At 37.5% G+C, this 7,904-nt stretch overlaps 1 long non-coding RNA gene across 1 annotated transcript; it reads left to right on the forward strand.

The window, feature by feature from the left end:
- The first annotated feature begins 463 nt into the window (after positions 1 to 463).
- On the forward strand, positions 464 to 6,727 carry LOC112978879 (uncharacterized). The gene is made up of 5 exons (XR_003258038.2): positions 464 to 631; positions 1,773 to 1,846; positions 2,568 to 3,256; positions 4,508 to 4,615; positions 5,723 to 6,727. It is a non-coding gene; the product is annotated as an uncharacterized LOC112978879 (long non-coding RNA).
- The last annotated feature ends 1,177 nt before the right edge of the window (positions 6,728 to 7,904 follow it).

Below are 7,904 nucleotides of genomic sequence, written 5' to 3' on the forward strand. Positions count from 1 at the left end.
ATGAGGAACTGGTATATCAGCAAGACGTTTAACTTCAGTCAGTTCAGCCTCATGCAGTTTCAAAAGTCATCAGTGGTCCTGAGAACCTCAGTTATTGGAGTTCCCAGACTGAGACAGCTTAAATCTAGTTTCTCAATTTTAGGTCTTTTTAGCATACCTGAATATGGTACCCAATAATATCAATCATTTTTATCTACCTGGGATGTGAGCCCTCTCTCAAATAAAATTGATAGTGGGACATAGCAACCCATAGATTTCCTCATAAAATAGCTTAACCAGCTTTTAATTGCCTGCTTACAAATATTTGCATTGAGCTAGAATTGATTCTACTATCATTTTCCTTCCAACAAAATTTGCTATGCATTTTTTCTTGACTGGGCACCTGCAGTATTTTTGTATTTTTGTCATATGCTGGTATCTGATCTGTTCAAATAAATTATTTCTTGGTTTTTTTTAGAAAAGAAGGCAATAACAAAGGTTAAAGAAATGAAAACTACCCCTTTCTAGAGGTGAATTATCTCAGAGCTATTGCTACAACATAGGAAAAACTGAAACTTCATTTTTGTGCTAAATATTAACAGCTGCAACACAATGCCTGTTACTCTGAAATGTCGATGACATGAGTCCAGAGGTGAGTGATGTATCTATTTCAACCATCTGGGATTTTTACACCTTTTCAATGTTTGTTTGCCAGTTCCTTCTCCTGCCTATCTGGAGGTTTATGGCAAAGTAAATTTATTAATCCTAACAACCGTATTTTCATTTGGAAGCTGGACACACTGTCAATAAACATCAAAGAACCACTTGATCTTCAGAGGACACCTGTTAAAAGAAAGGGTTCATGCATCAAAGAGAACTGTCAGAGTAAAAATGTTTATTGGGCTGTTTAATGGCAGTTATCACTCCTGCTGGTCTCCCCAAACATTGGGTAGTTAAAGACTTAAAATGCCATCACTTCGGGGGTTTTTTGCATATGTTCTTCATATGCCTTTTTTTGGCCTGCATTTCAATAAGGTCTTTGTCTTTTATGTTAATGAGAAATGTTTTATAGATCTAGGTCTATAACTCTTCCAAAGGCAAGGAGTCTTTACAAATTTAACCAAAGCTGGCTGACGTCGGTGAACTTGCCTCACACACAATGGACCCAGTCCAAGGCCCATTAAAGTCAATTGGAATCTTTCCACTGCTTCTGCATACTTTGCCCCATATCCTTGGGGCCAAATACTGTCACTGAAAGTTGCATGAATATATTTGTCTCATGAATAATCTAGCTGAATTCAAATCCTGACACTACTCATGGGATCAAAACAGTAATCAGTATAGATGAGAATGCAGAATCTGCTATGAATGCTGCCAGTACCACCCTGTAGTCCACAATTTACATGTATCCTTAGAATTAGGTGTTATTATGTGATCAGGGAAGTAGCAGTTTTATTTCAGGAATATCCTGCCTAATTGTGTGTGTGCAGTGTACATTTTTACAATATTTATTTATTCACCAATGGAATTTTAGCTGAAGATGAAAAGGTACAGCTCTTTAAAATTTAAGCAGTTTTACTGCAGAAAGAAATCCTATGTTGTTGCAAAAAGACGTATAAAATTCAGGGTCGTAGAATATTAGACATATTCAGGCCTTTTGATACTAAGATAATCATTTAAATACTTGTGTTTGATTTAATGCACCTTTTAAAAAATTATCCTTTTTGTTAAAGCTTAAGTTTCTTGGCAAGAGATAGTTTTGAACTTGAGAGGTCCTGGATTTTATTTTCCAGATAAGCATGGGATTTCCAGGTGCCAGATCCTACTCTCACAGAAATGCAACTTGATTCTCTTTAGTGCTAGAAATGTGAGTACTCATCTACATCTAAACCTCTTTTTAAAGATATTTATTGGCTAATCTTGATGTTTATAAACAAACTTAATGCAATGTCAGATATGAAAAATTCAGTATGGAATGCCACACACCCTCTTAACATTATCCCAAGTGAAGTGTGCCTTACATTATCACAAATAGCCTACTTCAGGATGGCCTCCTAAATGCACTCTATTATCCCGCTTCACAGGTGCTCCAGCTCTTTGCCATCATGCTCACTCCCACAGCCCTCTTACCTGTTATAGTACTATGCAGTGAATGGTGCTTTACATATAAGAGCATTACTGTTTGCACTCCAGATTAGGTGGCACACATCTCCAGGAGTCGTCAGACAGCTCTGCCACACTACTGCTGGTGCTCAGGTTTGCTAGCATCCACGCTGCACTGACACTTCCTGGCTGCCATGCAGACCTGATTGGCAGAGCATGCCATTTGATGAATATGGGCACAGCATCCCGCCCAATAATAATATTCTATGATGTTCAACAGCAGTTCCATTTCTGGTTATATAAACAGATTGAAATGAAATCGAAAAGTACCTACTGTTCTCAGAACTTTTTCTCCGGCAAACTGCTTCTTTAATCTTCCTAGGATTTTTCTCAGTTTATTTTTTGGGAGTTTATTTGATTTATGGTTTTATTAATTTTCCAAGAACTTTTGCTAGTAGCATGATTTGCCGGTGTTTTTCCAACAGGAAATGAGATCAAGACTGGTGCATGATGCCAATTTTCAAAATTTTATTACCAGAAGAGAAATGTTCCTTGGAGAAATGTTGAGTTTTACCACCTGTGTTCTCAGTCCTGAAGATAGTTTTCTGTAAGGACTTGGGCAAATCTCTTCACAGCACTCCACCTCAGTTTTCTTCTGTATAAAATGGAGATAATAATGCCTAGAAAAACACAGTTGAAAGTACAAATGGAAAGTCTTGTAGGAGTGAAAGATGCTATTTCTGACTGAAATCTTGAAGCATATTTGAGGATCTTACAGAGTAGCTTTTGGTTTCCTGTTTGTGACACTCCAGAGTCAAAGAGAAGCCAAACTTAATTTGACGGAATCTTTCAATTACTTTTCACTTGGACGATGTTTTAATTGTTAGGTGGATTTGCTTAGGTACATGCTGAGTGAAAACTATTAGGCCATTACTGCTGGTGTCATTAGAGGGGTAAACCATTTTTGCTGTAGTCTGTGAGAGTGTCCTTTCTGACATCCACTGGATTAGATGGTTTGGATTGGACTGTGCAAGAAGAGAAGAAAGAAGGCAACCAAAATCCATAATGAAATACCACATAATTCAATGGAAATTTACTTCCAGATGTTTTCAGCGCTCTCAGGGTTACCCTTGTTACAGAATACAACAGCAGCTGCTGCTTCCAATTTGCTCTGGTATAGTATGAAATGTCTTCTTACACTAAGATAATACTAACAAAAATTCTATTTCTTTACTTAGACATTCTAGTACTACTGTGGTTCTTTTTTTAGTAATTGCTTACAGTTCTCATTTTTAGAATGAATACCAATTTTTTTATACAGGTAAAAGATCAGGATCACGACCTATCTCCTGAAGTTTGCTCTTAGTCATTCATAAATTCTGGGGGAATGAAAAGGTGGTTATCATCTCATACAAGTAGGGCATGGTTTGAAGTTTTGAGAATGATAGGAGACTGACAAGGTGCTCACAGTGATTAGACAGGTTTGTTAGCAAAGTCCTAAAAGAAAGTGTACTGGCTTTTGGGGGGAAATTTTGTATTACATATTAATTGGAACTATCCACATCTTTAAAATTAAAGAAAAAAGTTTTTAGTAAGAGTTGGAACTAGATGAGATCAAGTCTCAAACATCTAAACTTGTGGGTAACTTCAGAGCCATCTCTACATCCATAAAGTTAGGTCCAATCTGCCTTTATCAGTTAGTCCAAAATGACTGAATTATGCAGACATCTTAGTTAAGAACCAGAGTTTTCATGGCTATTCATATGTATATGATGTTGAAGAGCCTGAGCAAATGCACTGGAACCTGAAATATAATCCAAAACAGCTTTAACTGAGGCTCTGAAATTGAAGACAGTAATGTGTATCTTCTGGTTTGCCCTACCAATTGATATCTGTTTGAGGGTCTGGCACTAAGCCACCCCAGTGTTGTCTGAGGTTAGAGTAGATTGTGTGGGTATAACTTGCTATCTGCTAGATGTAACATTTAAGACAGTTGGAATAGACTAATTAGTCTTGAAAACAATAATGTTAAACTGATACTTTTCCTTCCTGATACCACTAGCAAGAGAAAAATGTAAGTACATGTGCTGATCTTTTTCTCCACCACTTTAGGGAGATCAGAAAGCTTTGCTTGTCTCTACCAGATTGAGTCACAAAGTATCTTTTTGCAGCAGGTTATTTTGATTGCTTTTCCTGCATATAAAACTTCCTTCTGTAAAATATGTGTGTATTTATATTTCTAGTTTATTATACTCCTGTTGCAGTTCTTAGTGGTCTTGTAATGTTTACAGGGTGAAAAGAAGAAGTAACTTTTTTTTAGTACCATATTCTTTGTGTCATTTGACACACTATTAAGGAAGACTGATTTGGGTGTGAAAGCTGTGCATGGCAGGCCTGAGATAACATGCTGCTATTATATCCACAGGGAGGAATCACTGAGAAAATCCTTGGAGCCCTGTATAAACAAAATTAGGATTTTGATGGCAGTATATGGAAATTCACATTTGCTCTCCAGAAGTAATTTCTTGCTCTTGTAAGTTTTGGAAAAAGGCCATGCAGGTAGTAATATTTTGTTCCATACCAATGGATCCCAAAACACCTTATAAGACCATACATACATAGCAAAATAAATACACCTCTGTAGGGGTTGCAGCATAAGCCACACAGATAACCAGTGCAGAGCAAACACACAGATACAAGAATTTTGTGTCTCTGCACCCTTTTTTATCTTTATTAAAACAACCAACATTACCAATGTATCACAGACATAGCCAAAGTTGTTAAGATTTCCCAGTTAGTTCTGTTAACAGCCTAAGTTAAGCAGATAATATTAGATTTGCCAGCCTGGGTTATACCAACTGATGTAACTGATGGAGTTAAATCAGAGGAAGAGAGAAGAGATTTGAGCCATTTTTTTACAGAGCTGTTTTTTAGGGAGTTTCAGTGCTGTAAAATTGAGTAACAAACACATTTGTGAATTACAAATTAGGGAATTAGAAATTGTGGATCTAAGGAACTTGCACTTAAATGGCTACCTTTACCATTAAGTTAAAAAGAATCTTCTTGAATAAAAAAAGTTAAGTCTGACTAATATTTCATAGGAAGCAGAGCCTGCGCCATAGGTTTTTTATATGGAACAAAACCCATTAAGCACCTCATAATGTGGAGGCAATTCCAAATTATGTGAACAGAATTTTCTTGATTTACTGGCAATGTTTTTTTTAATGCTACAACTAGTGGCCACCGGGATGCTTCAGAGCCAAAACAACATTCAAGTAGTCCCACCCTGGTAATTTTCTAGCCTGGTTTTGGATGCAGTTACTTAGAATTCCATGTCTAGTAAAAGAAGTAATAACAACTTGCCTGTTTCTGTTTCTCCTTCATAGTTCAACAGTATTGTCTTTCTGGAAAATGTACTCTTGTAACTCAATGCTACATTAAAGGAAAATGGCCAACATAATCATCTTTTTAATCTGAATCATATCTCATTTTAAGAACCTACTAAAAAACAGTACATGTTAATCCATTTTGGCCTCCATGACGCATGCAAGATAGGGCAGAGTTGACCAGCTGCCGTTAACCTACTGCTAAGCTCAGCCAATAGATTGCTCCATACTCCAAGCAGATGTTTCTCTTTTAGGCTAATGGAACTCTTGTAGACCATATCCCTTCCGAAGAGAAAACACCAGCACAGTTGGAAGCTGGAAGGGCTCATCTCAACAACAGAAACAAGGTGCCAGCAGCAGCAGCAACCTATTAATAAAAATCCATGGACCAAAAGTCAGATGCATTTTGTTTTAGCTTGTTTTCAAAAATATATGTATATTTCTTCTCTACAGGCTACTCTTATATACAGTATTGTTTTTTCCTGTAGCAATTTACTTCCGTGAGAGGAGAGGAAGGGAATCTCTTGCTGTTAGCTGTACTCTTGCTGTGTGCCAGTCAGAAAATGGGTGAGAGAATTGCATTTATATAAATAATCATTGTTAAAAGTCACACATGCCGCAGATGATAACTGATACGCTGTAGATATGCCGTATTCCAACTCAAGGGAATTTTATTAGATTTCAAGAACATAGACTGGTTTTGATTTGAATCTTATACCACAGGTAGCTCCACTAATGTCAGTGAATTCATACTTGTAAGAAAAGAGTAATGCTCATTATATCTGCTCTAGAGGATGCAGGACAGTGAGCAGACCTAGGGCTCTATAATAGGCTTTGAATGAAAATTGTTTCCAATTCCTGAAAACATTCTCTTTTCTCTTGGGATTTGTACATTCATTTCTGTCCAGTCCATGGTACTGAGAGTTACTTACAAAATAGCAATTACTGCCAGGTTTTTATATCTTAAGTAAATGTGACCTGAACCCAGGAGAGCCAAGTTTCATAGAATGGATGTAAAAGACAGTGAAAACATGGGTAACAGTTGTCTTGCTTCATTGCTGTTTTCAAGAAGCAGTGGCATGGGTTGAATCTCTTGCTATGGCTATTGGAGAAAAAGTTATTAAATTCTGCAAAGTCTTTGGAAAAAAAATTGTCTTATTTTTCCTTTTTACGGCATCTAACACAGTTGGGCACAGACTCCAGCTGGCTGCTTGAATGCAGACATTACTCCCTGGGGAGAAATGCTGAGGGGAGAGATACTAAGAATTTCCTCTAATGGCAAGAAGACAAGAGTCAAGAGAAATAAGATCGCCATGTATCAGAGTCCTTGTCGAAGCACTCAGGTGTAGAGCACCAAAGAAAAGCTCAGCACAAAATAGGAACTGCTGTTCCTTTTAGCAGTTAGGTGTGGAAGTATCATGCAGCTTTCTCCTCAATTTTTCTTGTTGAGTTCTGAGGCAGGAAGAGCTTGTTAATTTTTTTGACATTTCTCAAATGTATGGGTTCAGCTAAGCAATGAGGAGCACGTTGTGACTACCAGCATCATTCGCTAGATACTTTGTCCTAGTGACACTTCTGCTATTGATGTTGAGGGAAGGAGTGGGGAAATAAGTGGTTTTCATTATAGTCCAGTTAAAAGGGAATGGCAGACAGCACTGTCTCTCATGTTTCATTGGCTGGGCAAAAGCACTGGCTTTTAATAACATCTTCTTAAGATTATTTACATAGTCTATTTGCTATTATCCATATCAGTTCATGCCCTTTGTGTGTTTTAGATAACATTGTTGTGTTTCCTTTGACTTAACATTTAGTGCTCTGTGAACTTGCCAATAATCAGAATAGTTCTGGGTTGTCTCTAACTGATTCTTTCCACAAGCTTTTTATTGAGAAGCTATTAATTAGTACAGATTGTAAAGTCAGCTTTCACGCTGGAGGTCTCTGTAGCTACACTTGCAGGTTCTCTTCGCTCATGCTTCTTCAGGGTACATTTATATCTGGTGTTCACATTCTAATAAATTTTTCCAGAGTGAAAAGGAAGAACTCATGCAAAGCTCAGCATCCTTTCTGACTGGCTTTGGGGAACTGTGCGATGGCCGAATCTGACATTTCCTAAAGCTCGAGCTTGTGCAGTTCTGGGATTTAGACTTGGCTTTCCTTAGAAATTTGGCCACCCACATGAGTTGTGTTCAGATCCAAACATCTTCTGCTTGCTGTATGGGTCTCCAGCCAATTTTCATGCAAGATCCATGAAGATCCACTGAATGCACTACTCAGAGCAGCACAAATAATACTGCTGAAGAGCTACAATGGGTCAGAGCAGACAACCTGAATCAAAGAAACATATATACAAAAAAATCTCAGAATACCATTTATTCCCAACCAAACATTTGGCAAAAAATGAATCAGAATATTGGCTGGATTGCTCATGACTGGTGA

The sequence above is a fragment of the Dromaius novaehollandiae genome, chromosome 1 (genome assembly GCF_036370855.1).
Source record: "Dromaius novaehollandiae isolate bDroNov1 chromosome 1, bDroNov1.hap1, whole genome shotgun sequence".
Lineage (NCBI taxonomy): Eukaryota > Metazoa > Chordata > Aves > Casuariiformes > Dromaiidae > Dromaius > Dromaius novaehollandiae.